Genomic DNA, 24,997 nt, shown 5'->3' with positions numbered 1-24,997 from the left:
TCTCTTTTCCTTTTGTTCCTGTTCCCTCAGAGTCTCTTTCTCCCTTTTTTGCATGCTAACATCCAATTTCTTTTGATTACACTCTCACCCTTTCTATTATCTAGAACTTCTGTATATTCTTTTCTTATTCCATTAACAGCCACATTCTACATCCCTCTGCATCCTCTTGGTCCTCCATTTGAAACTGCAGACCTTTTTGCAAATCTGCTTCTTTTACTGAAGATAATATTTGAACTCATTCTGTTTATTATGACAATTTTGCTATTGTCCTCATAGGGGCTATTTGGTCTAGGACTGCATAGTGTCTGAATTGGGCACTGCTAATATTGATCTCCACTTAAAGAAAGGGTTTTGGAAGCCTATAGGGCCATTATAAGCCTATAGGGGGAAATCTGCAATATCCCAGATCTGCACTGCTAGAGGGGAAGATACATGAACAACGTGAAAAAACAAGGGAAGAAAATGATTCAAACAAATCTAGATTCTATAGTATTAGAATCCAATGACAGTATGTTAGAAGAAATGTCAGAAAAGGACTTCAGATTATACATGATTAAGATGATTCTTGGGCTGGGGATATAGCTCAGTTGGTAGAGTGCTTGCCTCGCAAGCACAAGGCCCTGGGTTCCAATCCCCAGCACCACAAAAAAAAAAAAAAAAAAAAAAAAAGATGATTTTTGAAGCAAAGGATGAGATAAGAGAGCAAATGCAGGCAATGAATGATAATACCACTAAGCTGAAAGAGCACCTGCAGGAAGCAAAAGATCATTTCAACAAAGAGATAGAGATTCTCAAAAAAAAAAAAAAACAAAACAGAAATCCTTGAAATGAAACAATAAACCAAATAAAAAACTCAGTGGAACACAAGCAACAATAGGTGTTGGCGAGGATGTGGGGAAAAAGGTACACTTATACAATTGCTAGTGGGGCTGCAAATTAGTGCAGCCACTCTGGAAAGCAGTATGGAGATTCCTCAGAAAGCTTGGAATGGAACCACCATTTGACCCAGCTATCCCACTCCTTGGCCTATACCCAAAGGACTTAAAATCAGTATACTACAGAGATACAGCCACATCAATGTTCATAGCTGCTCAATTCACCATAGCCAGATTGTGGAACCAACCTAGATGCCCTTCAGTTGATGAATGGATAAAGAAACTGTGGTATATATATATATAATGGAATATTACTCTGCCATGAAGAATGATAAAATTATGGCATTTGCAGGCAAATGGATGAAATTGGAGGATATCATGCTAAGTGAGATAAGCCAATCTCAAAAAACCAAAGGACGAATGATCTCACTGATAAGCGGATGAGGACATATAATGGGGGGTAAGAGGGGTTAGCGTTAGGGTTAGGGTTAGGTTTAGGGTTAGGGATAAGGAGGGTGGTAAGATGGAGGAAGAAAATACTGTATAGAGGGAAAAGAGAGATGGGAGGGGTGGGGGAAGGGAAAAAAATAACAGAATGAATCAAACAATATTGCCCTATGTAAATTTATGATTTTTAATTAAAAAAAAAAAAAAAACTCAATTGAAAGCATCACCAAAAGACTAGACTACTTGGAAGACAGAACCGCAGACAATGAAGACAAAATATTTAATCTTGAAAATAATGTCGCCCAAACAGAGAAGATGGTAAGAAATCATGAACAGAATCTCCAAGAACTATGAGACATCATGAAAAGACCAAATTTAAGAATTATTGGAATTGAGGAAGGCACAGAGATACAAACCAAAGGAACGAACAACCTATTCAATGAAATAATATCAGAAAATTTCCCAAACCTGAAGAATGAAATGGAAAATCAAATACAAGAGGCTTACAGAACACCAAATGCACAAAATCACAACAGGTCCACACCAAGGCATATTATAATGAAAATGCCTAACATTCAAAATAAAGATAGAATTTTGAAGGCTGCGAGAGAAAAGCATCAGATTACATATAGGGGGAAACCAATATGGATAGCAGCCAACTTCTCAACCCAGACTCTAAAAGCTAGAAGGGCCTAGAACAACGTATTTCAAGCTCTGAAAAAACATGGTTGCCAACCAAGAATCCTATACCTAGCAAAACTTACCTTCAGATTTGAAGATGAAATAAAATCCTTCCATGATAAACAAAAGATAAAAGAATTTACAAATAGAAAGCCTGCGCTACAGAATGTTCTCAACAAAATAGTCCATGAGGAGGAAATGAAAAACAACAATAGAGGTCAGCAAAGGGAGGAACTACCTCAGAGAAAAGCCACTCAAAGGAGAAACCAAGCCAACTTAAAAACCAATAAGCCAAATGATTGGGAATACAAATCGTATCTCAATAATAACCCTGAACGTTAATGGCCTAAACTCATCAATCAAAAGACATAGACTGGCAGAATGGAAAAAGATTAAAAAGAAAGACCCAACAATATGCTGCCTGCAAGAGACTCATCTCATAGAAAAAGACACCCACAGACTAAAGGTGAAAGGATGGGAAAAAACCTACCATGCACATGGACTCAGTAAAAAAGCAGGGGTTTCCATCCTTATATCAGATAAAGTGGACTTCAAGCCAAAGTTAGTCAGAAGGGATAAAGAAGGACATTTCATACTGCTTAAGGAAACCATAAATAAGGAAGACATAACGATAGTAACTATTTATGCCCCAAACAACAGTGCATGCATGTACATCAATCAAATCCTCAATTTCAGGAATTGCATAGACCACAACACAATAATTCTGGGTGACTTTAATGCACCACTGTCGCTACTAGATAGATCTTCCAAACAAACAAAAACCAACCAAAGAAACCATAGAACTCAATAACACAATCAATAACCTAGACTTAATAGACATATATAGAATATTCCACCCATCAACGAGCAGATTCACTTTCTTCTCAGCAGCACATGGAACTGTCTTGAAAACAGACCATATGTTATGCCACAAAGCCCTTAGGAAATGCAAAAAAAATGGAGATACTGCCTTGTGTTCTATCAGATCATAATGGATTGAGAATAGAAATAAATGACAAAATAAAAAACAGAAATTACTCCAACACATGGAGACTAAATAATATGCTATTGAATGAAACATGAATAACAGAAAACATCAAGGAGATAAAAAAATTCTTAGAGGGCAATGAGAACGATGATACAACATATCAACATCTCTGGGACACTATGAAAGCAGTACTAAGAGGAAAATTCATTGCATGGAGCGCATTCCAGAAAAGAATGAAAAGTCAACAACTAAATGACCTAACATTACAGCTCAAAGACCTAGAAAAAGAAGAACAGAATAACAGCAAAAGTAGTAGAAGACAGGAAATAATTAAAATCAGAGCTGAAATCTATGAAATTGAAACAAAAGAAACAATTCAAAAAATTGACAAAACAAAAAGTTGGTTCTTTGAGAAAGTAAACAAAATAGACAAACCCTTAGCCACACTAATAAAGAGAAGTAGAGAGAAAACTCAAATTACTAAAATTCGTGATGAAAAAGGAAATATCACGACAGACACCACTAAGATAAATAACATAATTAGAAGCTACTTCGAAAATCTGTATTCCAACAAAATAGAAACTACTGAAGACATTGACAAATTTCTAGAGACATATGATCCTCCCAAAATGAACCAGGAGGACATACACAATTTAAACAGATCAATATCAAGCAATGAAATAGAAGAAGCCATTAAAAATCTACCATCCAAGAAAAGCCCAGGACCAGACAGATTCTCAGCTGAGTTCCACAAGACCTTCAAAGAAGAATTCATTCTAATACTTCTCAAAGTATTCCAGGAAATAGAAAAGGAGGGTACCCTACCAAACTCATTCTCATTCTATGAAGCTAATATCACCCTCATACCCAAACCAGGAAAAGAAACATCAAGGAAAGAAAATTTTAGACCAATATCCTTGATGAATATAGATGCAAAGATCCTTAACAAAATATTGTCAAACCATATCCAAAAACATATTAAGAAAATTGTGCACCACAATCAAGTGGGGTTCATCCCTGGAATGCAAGGATGGTTTAACATTCGTAAATCAATCAACGTAATCCATCATGTCAATAGACTTAAGGATAAGAATCTTATGGTTATTTCAATTGACACAGAAAGAGCATTCCACAAAATACAACACCCCTTCATGTTCAATACACTAGAAAAAATAGGGATAGTAGGAACATACCTGAACATTGTAAAGGCTATTTATGCTAAGCCCATGGCCAACATCATTCTTAATGGAGAAAAACTGAAACCATTCCCTTTAAAAACGGGAACAAGACAGGGGTTTCCTCTTTCACCACTTCTATTCAACATTGTCCTTGAAACTCGAGCCAGAGCAATTAAGCAGACTAAAGAAATTAAAGGGATACGAATAGGAAAAGAGGAACTTAAGCTGTCACTATTTGCAGATGACATGATTCTATATTTAGAGGATCCAAAAACCTCCTCCAGAAAACTTCTAGATTTCATCAATGAATTCAGCAAAATAGCAGGCTATAAAATCAACACGTCTAAATCTAAAGCATTTTTATACGCAAGCGATGAACCAGCTGAAAGGGAAATGAGGAAAACAACCCCATTTGCAATAGCCTCAAAAAAAAAAAAAAAAAAAAAAAAAAAAAAAAAAAAAAAAAAAAATGGGAATCAATCTAACCAAAGAGGTAAAAGATCTCTACAATGAAAACTAGAAAACATTGAAGAAAGAAATTGAGGAAGACCTTAGAAGTTGGAAAGATCTCCCATGTTCTTGGATAGGCAGAATTAATATTGTCAAAATGGCCATACTACCAAAAGTGCTATACAGATTCAATGTAATTCCAATTAAAATCCCAATGACATACCTTACAGAAATAGAGCAAGCAATCATGAAATTCATCTGGAAGAATAAGAAACCCAGAATAGCTTAAGCAATCCTTAGCAGGAAGAATGAAACAGGGCGTATTGCAATACCAGAACTTCAACTATACTACAAAGCAATAGTAACAAAAACAGCATGGTATTGGCATCAAAATAGATAGGTAGGTCAATGGTACAGAATAGAGGACACGGACACAAACCTAAATAAATACAATTTTCTCATACTAGACAAAGGTGCCAAAAATATGCAATGGAGAAAAGATAGCCTCTTCAACAAATGGTGCTGGGAAAACTGGAAATCCATATGCAACAGAATGAAACTAAACCCCTATCTCTCACCCTGCACAAAAATCAACTCACAATGGATCAAGGACCTTGAAAGCAGACCAGAGTCCCTGCATCTTATAGAAGAAAAAGTAGGTCCAAATCTTCACCTTGTTGGTTTAGGATCAGACTTCCTTAACAGGACTCCCATAGCACAAGAAATAAAAGCAAGAATCAACAACTGGGATAGATTCAAACTAAATAGCTTTCTCTCAGCAAAGGAAAGTATCAGCAATGTGAAGAGAGAGCCTACAGAGTGGGAGAATATCTTTGCCACTCATACTTCAGATAGAGCACTAATTTCCAGAATATATAAAGAACTCAAAAAACTCTACACGCAGAATACAACAATCCAATCAATAAATGGGCTAAGGATATGAACAGACACTTCACAGAAGAAGATCTACAAGCAATCAACAAACATATGAAAAAATGTTCACCATCTTTAGTAATAAGAGAAATGCAAATCAAAACTACACCAAGATTCCATCTCACACCAATTAGAATGGCAATTATCAAGAATACAAGCAACAATAGGTGTTGGCAAGGATGTGGGGGAAAAGGTACACTCATACATTGCTGGTGGGGCTGCAAATTAGTGCAGCCACTCTGGAAAGCAGTGTGGAGATTCCTCAGAAAGCTTGGAATGGACCCACCATTTGACCCAGCTATCCCACTGCTTGGCCTATACCCAAAGGACTTAAAATCAGCATACTACAGAGATACAGCCACATTAATGTTCATAGCTGCTCAATTCACAATAACCAGACTGTGGAACCAACCTAGATGTCCTTCAATTGACGAATGGATAAAGAAACTGTGATACACACACACACACACACACACACACACACACACACACAGTGCTGAGTATTACTCAGCTATAAAGAATAATAAACTGACTCAGGAGGCTGAGGCAGGAAGATTGCAATTTCAAAGAAAGGCTTAGCAACTTAGTGAGTCCTTATCTCAAAATAAAAAATAGAAGGGGAAGGGCTAGGGAATTTAACTATGTAGTAAAGTACCCCTGGGTTCAATCTTCAGTACCAAAACAAACAAAAAAAAAAAACAAAAAAAAGGTTGATTCTATGAACAGGAAATGCAGAAGATAATGCTGGGACATCTTATGTTCCAAAGCAAGAAGGTAAATAAAGACAACTGAATTTTATTAAAAAAAAGACATCAAATACAGATTAATCTATGAATGTCTGAAGAGGACAATCTGAGCACCAGCATATTATAAACTGAAAAACATTAAATATATAAAATGCTGAGTTTATAATGGTATCAAAGAGAGAGAAAAAATTTATTAGACAAAATTTCTAATTGTTTATTGCTAGACTATATGCTTAAATATTCCATCAGGTTTTCTACATAATCATGTTGGCTGCAAGTAAACAGTTTACATCTGTTCAATCTAGATGCCCTTTCTTTTTCCTGCCTGATTGCAACTTTTAGAACCTGAATAATGCTGAATTGAGGTGAGAGTGAATATCTACCTTGTCTTTGATCTTAGGGAAAAGCATTCCGTCTTCTACCATTAAGTATGACAACTTGTGATTTTTTTTTTATTGATACACTTTATCAGGTTGAAAAAGCTCTCCTCTATTTCTAGAATGTTGATAATTTTTATCAAAAATAGATGTTGGCTTTTGCAGTTCACAGATGATTGATAATAAACAAACAATAAAACACACTTCTATGTACATGCATGATTTTTGGAAGGACTGAAGAAGATAGGATGGGATTCTTGCACTAGGAATAAGCTCTTGCTTTACATGACAGACAGAAGGAAGCACATTGTTTGACCAGAGTCAAAGGCCACCAGATTCTAGCAGACCTGTTTGATTTAGTGCTAACAGTGACCTCCTCCTTCCAGTGCTGCCACAATTGCACACAATGGAGGGAATATTTCAGAAATGCTTCAGAAGTAAAATGGTTGGTAATAAGCAGTTGTCTGTTATCTCCCAGAGATTTTCAAAAAAGTTACAGTGGGAATACAGCTGTTCTGGTCACATCCCATCTTGGGTACAGCAGAATTGTAATCTGGCCTTCAGCTGTTCCTCCAAAGTCTTAACTGCAATCAGATGCAATCTTATGAAATCTTACCATGTGGTATTATCAATCTAGGTCAGAAGCTAAGAATACAGGGTAAGGTACACAGGAATTGCACAATAAGTAATTAATGACTAATTATGACTTAGCCAAGACAGGCCTTCATTTCCTAGCTAAATGAAGTGCTGTTCTCTATGAATAGTCAGTAAATTGCATTTTCAATACCTTTTGGGCTAAAAAGTACACAAAGACAGGATTAAGATATGATACACTGATTTATGTCACAGTGTTTTATTATTTCCTATTTACCCAGTCAAAAATTTAAAATGCCATAACTTCTTTACCTACTAAAACTTATGATTTTTACAAGGCTGATTTTAACTTTTAAATTATTATTTGTGTCGTTTGTGGTGGCACATGCAAGTAATCCCTCAGACTCAGGTGGCTGAAGCAGGAGGATACCTACCAAGTTCAAAACCAGCTTCAGGAAATTAGGCAAGCCTTTAAGCAATTTAGTGAGATCCTGTCTCAAAATAAAATATAAAACAGGGCTGGGGATGTGGCTCAGTGGTCAAATGACCTGGTTCAATCCCTAGTACCAAAAAAAAAAACACAAAAAAGAAACCCCAAAAAACTATTACTTGCTAAACCTTGTAAGTATTGAACATCTAAGTTAGGATAAGAAAATAATGAGCCTATTGGGGATCATGAGGCACCCTTGGGACTCAGGAGGTTGAGGCAGGAAGATCACACGTTTGAGGACAACCTGGGCAATTTATCAGACCCTGTCTCAAAAAATAAAAAGGGCTGGGGCTGTAAATCAGGGATAAAGTACCTCTGGGTTCAATCTCCAGTACCAAAAAAAAAAAAAAAAAAGAAGAAAGAAAGATAGGAAGGAAATAATATGCCATTTGATATATATTACTATTTGAGAAAGCCCCATTTCTGATAAAATTAGTTTAGTTCAACCCTGAGCAATACGGTTAAAAATCCTGCTCCAACATCAGACTCATCGAGTACATCTGCATTATTTGTCACACTAGAAAGAAGAGAAGGGACTGATTTTATAATCAGGAATACAAGTCAATACGAGATTTTAACAGATGGGGAGTTGGTTGGGGGCCACAGCAGCCTCTTCAGGTCCAATGATAAAAATCATTCAACTGAAAACACTGAAAGACCCAGGGATATTTGCTTGGCATCTCACTCAGGGACTCAGTATCTTGTTAAAAGTAATCCAAACAGTCTGGACCAGAATGATGGTCACGTCTGTTTGGGGTAGTTAGTACAATAAGCTACTGCCAAAGAGCTATAATCAATGTTACCATTGCAATTAATGCATCAATGCTACCACCATATAAATTCCCCTTCCCTGGGCTATTTGTAGAGACTGAATAAAGAGATCACAGGGCATTCAGGGAGGTGCTTCAAATTGGACATGAGAAACAATGAGTATTCACACATAGTTCAAATCACTGGAGACATGGAAAGGAAATAACAGGGACAGTAGCTATCAGCAATGGTTTAGTATTGGTGATTCACAATGTCCCTGACATTGTGCAAATCCATCTTATAATTCATAGTGTGACAAAGCTTTCTGTTCCAGTCCAAGCAGAGGGGCATAGAAGTTGTCTCTGAGATTAGTCCTGGAACACAAATATCTTTTGGCACTACTCAAGGTCTTAAAACAAACAACAGTGGGAGGGCCCAGGCACAAATAAACTAAGATTTAAAACAAAAACTAAACCCCCAGGATGCATATAATTGCATTCAACTCATAAATTGGGAATATGATTCTCACACCTGTCTGATGGCTATTAATAAGGTCTAAGAGCTTAACTGTGCTTAACTGTGCTTTCCTTCTCAAAATAATCCTCTCACTTGTACAAGGGTTTACATAATGCTGATACCTAAAGAAAACCATCAGTAACCTACCCTACCATCCCTATTCCCACTTAAAAACAAAACCTTGGAACTCGGAAAGAACATGAAGAAAGTCCAAATCCTCCAATTCTAACTCCTGTCACTCATGTTATTTCAAAAGGTAGTCACATACCAAGTATGGAAGTGATGATTAGAAGTTGAATCTCCTTACCCTTCTCTGTGAAGGGTTTTTTTTTTTTTTCTGATTTAAAAAATTAAAGTATAATTTTCAGGTAAGTAAAATTTACCCAATTCTAGTATGTGATGGTTTATGTTATGTGTCAATTTGACTGGGTTAAAGGATATTCTGGTGAATTATTATTTCTGGGTGTATCTGTAGAGTGTTTCTGGAAGACAGATTAACATTTGAATCCATAGACCAAGTAAAGAAGAGCCATCTACCCTCACCAATCTACCTGAATAGATCAAAATGTGGAGGAAGGGCAAATTCTGTCTCTCTCCTCTTGAACTAGACATCCCATCTTTTCCTGCCCTTGGACATTTGGAGCTCCTGGCTCTCTGGCCTTTGAATTCCAGGATTTTACCAACAGTCACTGGGTTCTAAAATCTTCAGCCTTGGACTGGCTCCCCTGGTTCTCAGGCTTTTGAACTGGGGCTGAATTATACCACTGACTTTCCTGGTTTTCCAGGTTACAACTGACAATATTATGGGCTTTTTCAGCCTCCATAATCAAATGAATCAATTCCCATAATAAATTTCCTTTTGCCTATCTATATATTTCTTATTGGTCTGTTTCTCTGGAGAACCTAACTGATGTAAGTGTATATAGTTCTCCAAGTTTTAAAAAATGCATATACACTGATGTAATCATCACCACAATCAAGATACATAACAGGGTTGGGGATATAGTTCAGTTGTTAGAGTACTTGCCTTGCATGCCCAAGGCCCTGGGTTCAATCCCCACCACCACCAAAAAAAAAAAAAAAGAAAAACAAAAACAAAAACAAAAACAAGATATAGAACAGTTCCTTCACCCCACAAGTTCTCCTGTGCCCATGTGTAGTCAATCTCTCCATCTTCAGTCCTGGTAAAAACTGATCTAAATTCTGTCCCTACAAATTTGCCATTTCCAGAATGTCATATAAATGGATTGTATAGCATATAGCTTTTTTATTCTGGATTCCTTTATTATACATAACGCAACTGAATTAATCCATGTTTTTTGCACATATCAGTAGCATGTTCCTTTTTATTGCAAGGTAATATTTAATATGGATATACCATAGTTCAATTATCTATTCCTTAGTTGGAAGTATCTAAGTTATGTCCAGTTCTGACGGTATATGAAAAAAACCACTGTAAACATTTGTCCACACCAAGTTTTCATTTTGCTTGAATAAATACTTATAAGTAGACTTCTAGAAAATATCTACTTTGGAAAACATCTGCCTGAATTTATTCATGCGATTTCTGTATAGCAGAGATGCATTTTCCCAAGGGAATTGTGGGGTTATTTTCTGCGATGCTTCTCTTCCTGCTCCATTTGTATCACTTCTCTGTCCTTCTGGGTGTAGGAAACATCTCCAAATCCGTATCACTTAGAAACTTCATTAATATTTTGTGTACTTTTAGTCCTAGATCATTAATAAAAATATTAAATGTGCCTGACTTCCTCATTAGCACCCTGCAGCATCCTAGGAAACAATACTTTCTCCCATCTCAAATGTACTCTAGTGTATGTACTTTAGTTTTATACATACACATTTTACAGCTCATTTTGCATCAATAGCTTCTCTCCTATATTCTTAATTAATTTTTCCAAGAATCTTCAGTATATCATTTTTAATAACTAAAGGAAAATCAAATGGAGCTTTTCCCAATTCACTGGCAGCTAGTATACTTTCTGCAAATCATGGACACACAAAGGAACAACGCAGAGTACACTCAGAAAATGCGAAGTCTTAATCCCAAGCACTAGCAGTTTAAAAGCAATGCTGGGTTTTGTTACCCTTAAAACAGGCAGTATCCTGTCCTAAAAAGTCTTTCAAATAAATGTTGTATTAATTAAACTAGAGAAAAGGGAAAAAAGTCAGCATAATTAACATACAAAGCAACAGTACGGCCCGATTAATCATCATGAAGAGCAATCGAATAAAATACTATGCATTTTTATGAAGCAATTTAATCTGGCAAGTAATTAATCACAGAAACACTAAGCAAAACAAATGGATTTCCCTTTAAGGAAGTCACATTTATCATCTCTAATGTATTGCAAACTCTAATTTGTTATCTCAACTCGAAATTGTCTAGGATACAATGAATTGTCAGCCTTAGTAGAACACTGATTTCTGATAAAAAAGAACTTTGAGCTTTTTAAATCAAGTTGCAGTCCCAAAGTACCCAAAAAGCTAAGGGTTTGGGGACATAGATCTGGAGCAATAGGTGTGAAGGTCTTAACCTCAAGAGTCCTAAATCTACGTCAGTTCAGAGAAGTCCATAAATAACTGCTAAATGACTCACGAAGAGAAAACACTAACTAATAGGACTGACAATTATAGGTCACAGACATTACCAAAAACCCAAAGAAGGACCCCCAGCAGGGAGAAACAGCCTTGATTTTCAGAACTAGCAAAAACAGGAAGAGGGACAAATTAATGCAGTGTAATTTAACTCAAAGAAATTCTTCGTTCCTGGGGCTGGGGCTGTGTAGCTCAGTGGTAGAGCGCTTGCCTAACATGGCTTTGATCCTCAGCACCACACTAAATAAATAAATAAATAGAAGTATTGTGTCCATCTACAACTAAAAAAAAATTTAAAAAAAAAAAAAGATATTCTTCATTCCTTCATTCTTCCCTTCCTGTTTCAAACAACTACACATTTCCCTGAGCCCAACAGCCTTACCAATTTGAAAAACACCAACAGGTTAATTTTTTGAATGGTCTCAATGTCCAAGGACATAGTGACATGTATTATCTAAGAAGTATAAAAAGCTATCTTCATACCTCCTTCACTCCTCTGAGTGGCTATATATGAGACTAAATGAACTGTCCTTTCTTTGCCAAGGAAGTTCATGGTTCTAACAAGTCTTTCCTTTAATAGTCCCATGTTTTTGATGCCTTTTTTCTTTCTGTACTGATCTTAAAGGGCTTTCCTTTTCTTTTAGCATAATTCTGTAGACTGAGGCACCTGGCAGTCTCAGGCTTCTCTTGGCTACAACCAAAGGGGTTTTCTTTTAACTGAACTGCTCAACACTTATTAAACTGTACAGTGAAAACTGTTTTTCACACTTTCACAATTTGAGAAAAGCGACTGCAGATACCCTATTTGTCCCAGATCATTTTTGTCTAGATTTTAATCCTTGCCCTTTCCTTCAAACTTCCTTTTGCTAATATCTCTAATTTGTACCACAGCCTTGACCTAGATTAGGATAACTAAAGATTCTGTAAATCCCTTCAGTCCATTTCTCCTTTGGAGTGACTGCCTGGCATTTTTGTTCAGATTCTCCCCGAGCTATTACCTCTGAATTGTCCTTACTGCTTCTCTCCATCAGCCCAACAACTGAAGAACCATTTCTCCTTATTCCTTCTAGATCAGGCCCAGTTAGTATTCTGAATCCCTATTTTACTAGACAGAGAACTCTGTGTATCGACATTATGCTCAACAAAAAAATAAATCACTAAACACCAGTACTGTGTTTCTAAGGTGAATAAGACATGGATGCTACCTGTCTTCAAAATGCTCACCAACTAATAAAGAAGACAACAGATAAGTGGATACTCACTACCGTTGCATGGCCAGGACTGGCTCTAAGGATGAGATGATGCTCAAGATACACTATTTCAAGAGACAAGCTGACAAATTGGGGAAGGACATTCCAGGCAGGGAGGAGACATATACAAAGGACAAGGGGTATAACACTGTTTGTCCAGAGAACTACAAATGTCTCTGGTTGTTCTAAAGAACTCTGTGTGGTCTGGTCTGGTATAGCTGCAGTTGGATGACTTATCCTATTAATTTTTCCTAGAATATTAAGAATGGCAATGTGTGCCATACTTCAGAGCTTAAATTTTATTCTGCAGGTGGTGAGGGAGCAAGTAAAGGGGACAAGCACTGGAAAGAGAACAAGAGAGAAAGAAGGCGACAGAAAAATGACAAGTGAGATCAGAGGCTTTAGAGAATCCAACTGAAAGAGAAATAGGGAAAATAAGTAAACAGTGGTATAGTTTTTATGAAATAACAAACTATTGCTCAGTGGTAAAAAGGAATTAATTACCAGTTGCTTGCACACCCACATTCAGAGCAGAATTATTCACAATAGCCAAAAAAGGTGGAAGCAAGGCTGGGGCTGGGGCTCAGTGGTAGAGTGCTTGCCTAGCATTCATGAGGCACTGGGTTCAAGTCTCAGCACCATATATAAATAAATAAATTAAATGAAGGGCCATCAACAACTAAAAGAATTAAAAAAAAATACTTAAAATAAAAAGGTGGAAGCAAACCAAGTGTCCATCAACAGATGAATGTATAAATGAAGTATGATGTACCCATGCAATGAAATATTATTTAGTCTTAAATAGGAAGGAAATTCTGACACATGATACAACACTAAGATGAACCTTGAACACTAAGTTAAGTTAAATGAACCTGTTACAAAAATATATTTTATGTTTTTACTTATATAAGGCAATTAAAATGATCAAATTCATAGATATAGAAAGTAGAATGGTGGTTGGCAGGGACTGAGGAGAGAGGGTAATTGAAGTTGTTTAATGGGTAAGAGTTTCAGTTTTGCAATGTAAAAGTTTTCTAGCAATCTATTCCACAAAAATGTGAATATACTTAACACTATTGAACTGTACACTTTAAAGTGGTTAAGATGGGGGCTGGGGATGTGGCTCAAAGGATAGAGTACTTGCCTAACATGTATAAAGCACTGGGTTCAAGCCTCAACACCATGTAAAAATAAATAAATAAAATAAAGGTATTGTGTCCATCTACAACTAAAAAAAAAAAAAAAAGGTTAAGATTGGGGGGCTGGAGCTGCAGCTCAGTGGCAGAGTGTTTCCCTAGCATGTGTGAAGCACTGGGTTCGAGCCTTAGTGCCACATAAAAATAAGAAAATAAAATAAAGTTATTCTGTACAAATACAAAAAAAAAATTTTTAAACATGGTTAAGATGGTAAATTTTACATTATATATTTTTTTAATTTATTTTTATTGTAAACAAATGGGATACATGTTGTTTCTGTTTGTACATGGAGTACAGCATACCATTTGCGTAATCATACATTTACATAGGGTAATGATGCTTGAATCATTCTCTTATTTTTTCCTTCCCCCCCACCCCTCCCACCCCTCTTTTCCCTCTATCCTTCCTCCATTCTTGCCCCCTCCCACCCCCCATTATGTGTCATCATCCGCTTACATTATATTTTTATAATTAAAATATTCAATTTCTTTTTAAAAAGGAATTAACTATGGATATATACTGAAAAGTAGATAAATTTCAAAAACCTATTGTGTGAAAGAAGTTAGACAATGCCAAAACTGGTGGTGCACTTATAATCCCAGTTACACAGGAGGCTCAGGCAGGAGGATCCTAAGTTCAAGGACAGCCTGGGCAATTTAGCAAGTTCTTGTCTCAAAAAAAAAAAAAAAAAAAAAAGAACAGGGGATACAGCTAGCTCAGTATAGAGCATTCCTGGGTTCAATGCTCAGTACCAGGAAAAAAAAAAAAAAAAAAAAAAAAAAAAAAAAAAAAAAGGCTAAACATAAAAGAGAATATACCATATGATTCAATTCAAGAACAGGGACTTGGGGTATGGCTCAGTGATAAGAGCTTATCTAGAATATATGAGACCAACTCTGCAAAAGAAGAAAAAGATAAAATAATTTATGGTTAGAAAAGTCAGAAAAGGGCATAGTTCTGGGGAAAGGGACTACTGACAGAAAATGGAGGGTCGTGAAGGAACTTTCTGAAGTGACGGAAATGTTCTATCTTGATCTGGCTGGTGATTTATACAAATAGGATATGTATGTAAAAAGTCCAGTTGCACACCTGTGGTATACTTTACCATACATAAATATCTCAATAGAAAGGAAACAGAGATGAGGCACAGTCAATCCCTGGTCAAAAATCTTGGACCCTCTGCTACCCTCAGTGAGCTCCAACTATGGAGATTATTCCAGTTGCCTTTTCATATGTATCACCAAGATGAATGTGTGAGAGGAGACACCAATGGAAACCAATTCTCTTTGGAGTTTCCTTGAGACTGACAATATTCGTCATATAAAAATAGTGTCAAATGATAGAGAAATTAATGTTCTTTGGTGCTCAGAGTAGTAAAAATGCATTAGCATACCCTGTGCTTGCCATCCTACTCACATGTTATTGGTCTTAAAAGAAATTATACAGAAATCAATTAGAACAAAAATCTCATTAAACCTCTTACTACAGAAGCCCACTTTGCTAGAGCATGCAAAATATCTGAACTCCAGGGAGAAATGTATAATCAAAATAAAATTAATCAAAACCTCCATAAAAAGTACAGCAAGAGGCAGTTTAAAAAGAAAATCTTTCCTCAGAGTTGGAAATTTCTAAAGTCTGATCACTGAGTACATAATTCTGTTTATTATTATATTCTACTATGTAACACTATATTTATAATTAGGTTGATATCATAGTAAAATGATAGCAAAATATAGACACAATTCATTTAACAATTAATTTACTGGAGCTAAAAATTCTTACCATGTCATTAATTGCCTGCTTAAAATGCTGCCTCAGTTTCAGTTTCAGATTATCATACACCTCCTTTAAACACCCAGGTAAAATGTAACACACATGGCAAAGGTTGTTAAGTGAAAACCTAGCTAGGGGCAGTGAGTTTCACACTCTTCCATCCGGAAGGACCTCAACTTGGAAGAGTCTTTACTGTAACCAGTAAACTTACTACTAATTAAAAGAGAAAACAATGAAGAGCATCATACTTTTCAGTAAAGCTCTCCGACCCAGCTTCACTATACCCTCCCAGTTTATTGTTGACGGAAGTACTGGGGATTGAATCCAGGACCTTGTGCTTGCTATAGGCTAGTGCTCTACCACTGAGCTATATCCCCAGTCCTTTTTATTTTTATTTTGAGAGGGTCTTACTAAATTGCCCAGTCTGGACTGGAACTTGTGATCCTTCTGCCTCAGCCTCTAGAGTAGCTGGGATTATAGGCATATGCCATGGCACACGATCAAAACTGATTTATTTATTTAAATGTAGTGCTGAGAACTGAACCCAGTGAGGGCTTCACACATGCTAGGCAAGTGCTCTAGTCTGAGCCACAATCCCAAACTGTCTTTTTATTGCCCTTTACCTGCACATTCTCTCTCATTTCTTAATTTTAGAACTAATGTCCACAAGGAATGGTGACAATGGCAGGAAGAGGCAGAAGGATGGCAAGTTAAAGAACAGCCTGGGCAGCTGACCAAGGCTGTTTAAAAAAAAAGCCTGGGGGCGGGCAGCAGGATATAGTTCCATGGTATAGCACCATAGGTTCAGTTCCAAGTACTGTGAAAGAAAGAAGAGGAGTGAGGAGGAAGGAAGAAAGGAAGGAGAACTAAGGTTTGTTGTAACTTTTTTCAGTTCTTCAACTGGTGAATCCTTCTGCTGGAGTTTAGGGACATAAAACCATCTAAACTACTCTATGAACGCTGATTTTTCTAGAAATGTATCTTATTTTTCTAGTATGGCTCTTGTTGATGATTCCTCACCAACAATTTTTTCTTCACAAATTCATTCTTCACAAAAAGTTTTGTAGTTGATTCTCAAGGAACTTTTTCACTTTTCAAGGCAATTTTATTTAACAACAGCAATCCAAAGCCCAAAAAGGGAAAGATTAGTCCTAAATCATCCACCAGTCAGTCAGTCAGGAATAGATCAAAGCATCTGGACAAAGTTTTAGAGGGCATATTTACCAAATGTGCTGATGATATAAAGCTGTGGAAGATAACTCATAGAATGACATAATCAGGATTCAAAAAATACCCTGATAAGCTAGAATGATGGGTTAAAACCAACAAGATACATTTAATCATTTAATAAGGATAAAGAGTTGAATATAGGTTAGTTTTAAAAGAAAAAATAAATCAGCTGCTGGGCATGGTGGCCCAGCACCTGATTACAGGATTACACCTGTAATCCCAGTGGCTCAGGAGGCTGAGGCAGGAGGATCATGAGTTCAAGTTAGCCTCAGCAACTTAGAGAGGCCCTAAGCAACTTAGCAAAACCCTGTCTCAAAATTTAAAAAATAAAATAAAATAAAAAGGGCTAGGAATGTGGCTCAGTGCTTAAGCATTGAATTCAATTCCTGGAACAAAAAAGAAGAAAAAAAAAATCAGCTGTAGATGGTAAGAGGACAGTCATCAAAACAGTAACAGTAACTCAAATTTTAAGATTTTAGCTCTTACTTTGTTCTTTGCATTTTCTGCATTACTTAAATAGTTTTACAATAAGCAGGTAATATTGAAATATCAGTATCACAATGCAAAACAAAGAAAAATATTACTACCAACTGAACAAGTATAGAATGGGAGAAGGCTGATTTGAGAGCAAGTCATTTTAAAAAACAGAAAGGTTTTACTGGGCCCCAAGTGTGCTATGAAAAAACAGTGTGATTCAGCTGCCAAATAATCTAATGTAATTAAAGGTTATAAATAAAATATGTCCAATTCATGAGTGCTAGCAAGTCTCCTCATAATCTGAGCACATATCTAGATCCAGCTCTAGCTGTCATTCACTCCAATAAATATTTGCTGGGTTATTTATTTGGTACACTCTAATGTCATGCTTTAGGAGGTAAATTAAGAAATTAAAATATTTCTAAAGGACAATCACAGCATGCCAGAAGATTTTGAAATCTTACATATGAAGAATAATTAAAGAAAGAAAGGGTATCTTCCCTATAAAACAGTAGTACTACCTATTAGTCATTGAAGAAGTTAATATTTAGAAGACAGAATAAATTGTTTGGTGCTGCATCTGAAGGTAGAAATATAATCAATCAGTTTATGTTGTTAAGAGTTAGATTCTATATACTACCAGTGAAACTCCCTATCATGTACAACAAGAAGAATGGGATCCTAATTAGAATAATTTCTACTCCACATATATAAAATATGTCAAAATACACTATACTATCATTATATCTAAAAAGAACAAATTTTTTAAAAGAAGAAACAATAAAAGAGTGACTAAAATATTGGTGGCATGGCATTGAAGTTAGTGTTTTCTACCTCCTCTGGCATCCTGGACATGTTTAAACGATACACCTTAAGCCAGTTCACAAAGGACATATGAAAAGTTAATCCTAAGGAAGCAGTCTGAATTCAGGCACATTACTAATCACAAGAGAAGATAAAGGACCACAACTAGATGGTCAGTTTCCACATGTTGCAGAAAGGACCCTCTCCAGGTGCAATCCACAAGTCTATAAAGGAAGCAGACATCACTGGTAGATTCTCTCTCTTTTTAGACAAGCAAATGGACATTTGCTTATTCTTCAATAGCGACCATTTGCTTATACATTATGAGAAATGTCCATATGAGTTTAGTTACTCTAAATTCTCAGGTTTATACTAGAATGGCTAAGGTATCAGATCTCTTTTCTGTTGGTTTTTGAACTTGAAGGTTCTGTGTGATCTAGGCATTACTAACCTGCAAGGTCACAATCCAACAGAAGAGAAGAACACTTCTCATATTGTTCACAATAATCCAAAGAAACTTATGTTGGCATTTGTTGAAGAAATGTCTACTTGTATGTGCTAAGAGGATGTATATCTCTACCCAATAGTAATGAATTCTTCCTCTCATTAGCAGATTAACAATTTACTGTTCAACAAGTTTGGAATACCAGAGTTCCAGCTGGACTTCTGAGAAAAGTAAATGGTGAAGGAAAAATAAGGGATAAAACAAAATACTGTCCACAGTTTTAAAAAAACTTATTTTTAAAGAAACCACAAATATAGGACAGAAAAAGGGAAATAAATTAGGGACTTAAAATATGCCTATTTATCCCACTTGTGGCAGCTTTTATAAGTTACATTAATAGCCAGTATTTTATCAACTGGGTCATTATTAAATGTCATTTTATATACATATAAAATGACATATGTCATATAGATGCATATATATTAGTTGTCGATGGACCTTTTTTATTTTAATTATTTATATATGGTGCAGAGAATCAAACCCAGTGGCCCACAGAGGCTAGGCAAGTGCTCTATCACTGAGCCACAATCTCAGACCTATTAAATATCATTAATAGCAGAGTTCCTCTTGCGGTAAAAATCAGGTGAAAACAACTTTTTTCTTATCTTGAGGTCAATAATAATTATGAAACAGCACATCTCTAAAGGACCAGGATAGTTGGCCAGCAAAAGTAGCCCACCTCTAGATTAGTCAGAGGATGGGGAGGGCTGGTTGGAAAAGAGCAAAAGTTCAGGAATAATAGGGTTTGGACTGATAGACTCTAGCCTCTACCTACTCCAATGGCCCTATTATATAAGTCAATTGGAAATACCTTTCTTCCTGACCTATGAAGAGAAAGTAGCAGTTCTATGTCACCCTTACTGCCCTCTGGTCCTCAATTTCTAACCTTTAGAAACTATTGCAAAAGTAAGGAAATTGGCAGAAACAGAAGGATAAAGAAATGCTCCTCAAATCACAGACATCTCAAGAAAGAACACCAAATCTCACAAAGCACAGTACACTACTTCTTTCATTTATTCTTTCTCTCCCTCTAAATCTCTTTCTTCCCAAATTTTCATGCTTACTTAAAGAAATTAGAAATAGCATATGGGGAATATGTTCGTTAGCTTTCTCCTTTCTGTCCATGGATGTTGCCCAGAAAGCATCGTTAAAGTCTCTATTCCTACTGCTGTCATGTCTAAATCAGAGTCCCCTAAAGAGCCCGAACAGCTGTGGAAGCTATTCATCAGAGGGCTGAGCTTTGAAACAACTGATGAGAGTCTGAGAAGCCATTCTGAGAAAAGGGGAACCCTCATGGACTGTGTGGTAATAAAAGAGCCAAACACCAAGTGTTCCAGGGGCTTTGGGTTTGTCACTTATGTCACTGTGGAGGAAGTGGATGCAGCCATGAATGTAACACCACACAAGGTGGAAGAGTTGTGGAACCAAAGAGAGCTGTCTCAAGAGAAGATTCTCAAAGACCAGGGGCCCACTTAACTATGAAAAAGATCTTTGTTGGTGGCATTAAAGAAGACACTGAAGAACATGACCTGCGAGATTATTTTGAACAGTAGGGAAAACTGGAGTTATTGAAATCACCACTGACAGAGGCAGTGGAAAGAAGAGGGACTTTGCTTTTTTTTTTTTTAATTTAATTTAATTTAATTTTTTAAATTTATTTTTATTGTAAACAGATAGGATACATGTTGTTTCTGTTTGTACATGGAGTAACAGCATACCATTTGCATATTCATACATTTACATACAGTAATGATGTTTGATTCATTACGGTATTTTTTCCTTGCCCCCATCCCTCCCACCTCTCTTTTCCCTCTATACAGTCCCTCCTTCCTCCATTCTTGCACCCCTCCCACCCCCCATTATGTGTCATCATCCGCTTATCAGTGAGATCATTCGTCCTTTGGATTTTTGAGATTGGCTGATCTCACTTAACATGATATTCTCCAATTTCATCCATTTACCTGCAAATGCCATAATTTCATTATTCTTTATAGCTCAGTAATATTCCATTGTATATATATACCACAGTTTCTTTCTCCATTCATCAACTGAAGGGCATCTAGGTTGGTTCCACAGTCTGGCTATTGTGAATTGAGCAGCTATGAACATTAATGTGGCTGTATCTCTGTAGTATGCTGATTTTAAGTCCTTTGGGTATAGGCCAAGCAGTGGGATAGCTGGGTCAAATGGTGGGTCCATTCCAAGCTTTCTGAGGAATCTCCACACTGCTTTCCAGAGTGGCTGCACTAATTTGCAGACCCACCAGCAATGTATGAGTGTACCTTTTCCCCCACATCCTTGCCAACACCTATTGTTGCTTGTATTCTTGATAATTGCCATTCTAATTGGTGTGAGATGGAATCTTGGTGTAGTTTTGATTTGCATTTCTCTTATTACTAAAGATGGTGAACATTTTTTCATATGTTTGTTGATTGCTTGTAGATCTTCTTCTGTGAAGTGTCTGTTCATATCCTTAGCCCATTTATTGATTGGATTGTTGTATTCTGCGTGTAGAGTTTTTTGAGTTCTTTATATATTCTGGAAATTAATGCTCTATCTGAAGTATGAGTGGCAAAGATATTCTCCCACTCTGTAGGCTCTCTCTTCACATTGCTGATACTTTCCTTTGCTGAGAGAAAGCTATTTAGTTTGAATCTATCCCAGTTGTTGATTCTTGCTTTTATTTCTTGTGCTATGGGAGTCCTGTTAAGGAAGTCTGATCCTAAACCAACAAGGTGAAAATTTGGACCTACTTTTTCTTCTATAAGATGCAGGGTCTCTGGTCTGCTTTCAAGGTCCTTGATCCATTGTGAGTTGATTTTTGTGCAGGGTGAGAGATAGGGGTTTAGTTTCATTCTGTTGCATATGGATTTCCAGTTTTCCCAGCACCATTTGTTGAAGAGGCTATCTTTTCTCCATTGCATATTTTTGGCACCTTTGTCTAGTATGAGAAAATTGTATTTATTTGGGTTTGTGTCCGTGTCCTCTATTCTGTACCATTGACCTACCTATCTATTTTGATGCCAATACCATGCTGTTTTTGTTACTATTGCTTTGTAGTATAGTTGAAATTCTGGTATTGCAATATGCCCTGTTTCATTCTTCCTGCTAAGGATTGTTTTAGCTATTCTGGGTTTCTTATTCTTCCAGATGAATTTCATGATTGCTTGCTCTATTTCTGTAAGGTACGTCATTGGGATTTTAATTGGAATTGCATTGAATCTGTATAGCACTTTTGGTAGTATGGCCATTTTGACAATATTAATTCTGCCTATCCAAGAACATGGGAGATCTTTCCAACTTCTAAGGTCTTCCTTAATTTCTTTCTTCAATGTTCTGTAGTTTTCATTGTAGAGATCTTTTACCTCTTTGGTTAGATTGATTCCTAAGTTTTTTTTTTTTTTTTTTTTGAGGCTATTGCAAATGGGGTTGTTTTCCTCATTTCCCTTTCAGCTGGTTCATCGCTTGTGTATAAAAATACTTTAGATTTAGACGTGTTGATTTTATAGCCTGCTACTTTGCTGAATTCATTGATGAGGTCTAGAAATTTTCTGGAGGAGGTTTTTGGATCATCTAAATATAGAAGCATGTCATCCGCAAAAAGTGATAGCTTAAGTTCCTCTTTTCCTATTCGTATCCCTTTAATTTCTTTAGTCTGCTTAATTGCTCTGGCTCGAGTTTCAAGGACAATGTTGAATAGAAGTGGTGAAAGAGGAAACCCCTGTCTTGTTCCCGTTTTTAAAGGGAATGGTTTCAGTTTTTCTCCATTAAGAATGATATTGGCCATGGGCTTAGCATAAATAGCCTTTACAATGTTCAGGTATGTTCCTACTATCCCTATTTTTTCTAGTGTTTTGAGCATGAAGGGGTGTTGTATTTTGTCGAACACTTTTTCTGCGTCAACTGAAATAACCATATGATTCTTATCCTTAAGTCCAGTGACATGATGGATTACGTTTATTGATTTATGAATGTTGAACCATCCTTGTATTCGAGGGATGAATCCCACTTGATCATGGTGCACAATTTTCTTAATATGTTTTTGGATACGGTTTGCCAATATTTTGTTAAGGATCTTTGCATCTATATTCAGGGACTTTGCTTTTGTAACTTTTATTGACCATGTCTCTGTATAAGATTGTCATTCAGAAATACCATACTGTGAATGGCCACAACTGTGAAGAGAGGAAAGCCCTGTCAAAACAAGATATGACTAGTGCTTCATCTAGTCAAAGAGGTCAAAGTGGTTCTGGAAACTTTGGTGGTGGTCATGGAGGTGGTTTTGGTAGAAATGACAATTTTAGTCATGGAGGAAACTTCAGTGGTTGTGGTGGCTTTGGTGGCAGCCGTGGTGGTGGTGGATATGGTGCCAGCAGGGAAGGCTACAATGGATTTGGTAATGACAAAAGCAATTTTGGAGATGGTGGAAGCTACAATGATTTTGGCAATTATGATAATCAGTCATCAAATTTTGGACCCATGAAGGGTGGAAACTTTGGAGGCACAAGTTCTGGACCTTATGATGGTGGAGGCCAATACTTTGCCAAACCACGAAACCAAGGAGGCTACGGTGGTTCCAGCAGCAACAGTAGCTATGGCAGTGGCAGAAGGTTTTAATACTGCCAGGAAACAAAGCTGAGAGGAGACCCAGAGAAGTGACAGGGAAGCTACAGGTTACAACAGATTTGTGAACTCAGCCAAGCACATTGGTGGCAGGGCCTAGCTGCTACAAAGAAGACATGGTTTAGACAACACTAATGTGTATGGGCAAAAAAACTCGAGGACTGTATTTGTGACTAATTGTATAATAGGATATTTTAGTTTCTGTTCTGCAGAAAGCGGAAAGCATTCCAACAAAGGGTTTTAATGTAGACTTTTTAAATTTTTTTGCACGATGCTATTGATTGCTAAATGTAATAATCTGATCATGATGCTCAATAAATGTGTCTTAAAAAATAGCATATGATAGAGGTCCTGCTTATTTACAGAATAAAGAACAACCATCAGATGACTCATCTCAGATACCAATAAAAAGTTAAAGCAGATTAAAAACAAAAGTTAATTTATCAATACCATAAAATTATAGGTAGGAGATCCTATCAACTACTAATGGGACAACTGCAGATCAGAGGCCTTTGCTGTATATATACAAACAGAAATAAAGAATAGTGTGTTGGGTGCAGTGGTACATGCCTATAATCCCAGCAACTGGGGAGACTGAGGTAGGAGAATCATGTGTGAGGTTAGCATCAGCAACTTAGGGAGCCCCCGTGTCAAATTTTAAAGAACAAGACTGGGGATGTCCTTGTTTAGCTCAGTGGTAAAGCATGCCTGGGATCAAAATTCCAAGTACCAAAATAAAACAAGCAAAAAAACAAAGCAAGCAAGAATATAAACAGGGCTGTAGAGATAGCTCAGTTGGTAGAGTGCTCGCCTTGCAAGTACAAGACCCTGGGTTCGATCCCCAGCACCACAAAAAAAAAAAAAAAAAAAACGAAGAATAAAAACAAAAAATGACAACAAAAAAATAGCAAGCAAGAAAGAATGGTATAAGACTGTAGACCTAAAAAGAGGGGAAAGGGCCTGGGGTGTAGTTCAGTGGCAGAGCACATTGCTCAGCATGCACAAGGTTCTGGGATCCATCCCTTGAACCCAGAAAAGAAAGGGAAGGGGGAAAAAAAAAAAAAAAAAACGGAGGTGGGAAGAATTCATTCTCCTGACACATAAAGGTCATTTACTCTCATATCTGGGACCAAGGTCTAGAACATTCTTGAGCAAATTGCCAACCATCCATTTCTCTTCCAGTGCTCTCAGTGATTTCATCTACAACTGTGTGCTCAATACATACCCCTTTCAATTTACCTCAAGGCCTAGGACACTCAGAAGCAACTATTCTAATTTTTTTTTTGGGGGGGGGGGCAGGGCAACTATTCTATTATCACCAGCTCAGTCACAAAGGCAATCCCTCTTAACCTTAACCATCTCCAAAAGGCTTAAGTAAATATTTCAAATAATTTGTTAAGAAAATATCAGTGTAATTAACAAGCAAAAAGATTATCTGTATGCCAAAACAACAAAGTAGGTCATTAGACATATACAAGATCTCTCCCAACTGACTTA

The 24,997-nt window shown here is 36.7% G+C and overlaps 1 protein-coding gene and 1 pseudogene across 5 annotated transcripts in view; one reads left to right on the top strand and one right to left on the bottom strand.

Moving 5' to 3' along the window:
• ARMH3 (armadillo like helical domain containing 3) overlaps positions 1–24,997 on the bottom strand; it is a 192,774-nt gene that overhangs the window by 57,497 nt on the left and 110,280 nt on the right. The gene's annotated exons all lie outside the window — the stretch shown is intronic.
• On the top strand, positions 14,795–24,347 carry LOC306658668 (heterogeneous nuclear ribonucleoprotein A1-like; annotated as a pseudogene). Its single transcript has 2 exons — positions 14,795–20,482; positions 22,971–24,347. The product of its transcript is annotated as a heterogeneous nuclear ribonucleoprotein A1-like (transcript).

The sequence above is a fragment of the Sciurus vulgaris genome, assembly GCF_902686455.1.
Source record: "Sciurus vulgaris genome assembly, chromosome: 4".
Classification (NCBI taxonomy): domain Eukaryota; kingdom Metazoa; phylum Chordata; class Mammalia; order Rodentia; family Sciuridae; genus Sciurus; species Sciurus vulgaris.
This window is presented reverse-complemented; position numbering and strand designations above follow the sequence as displayed.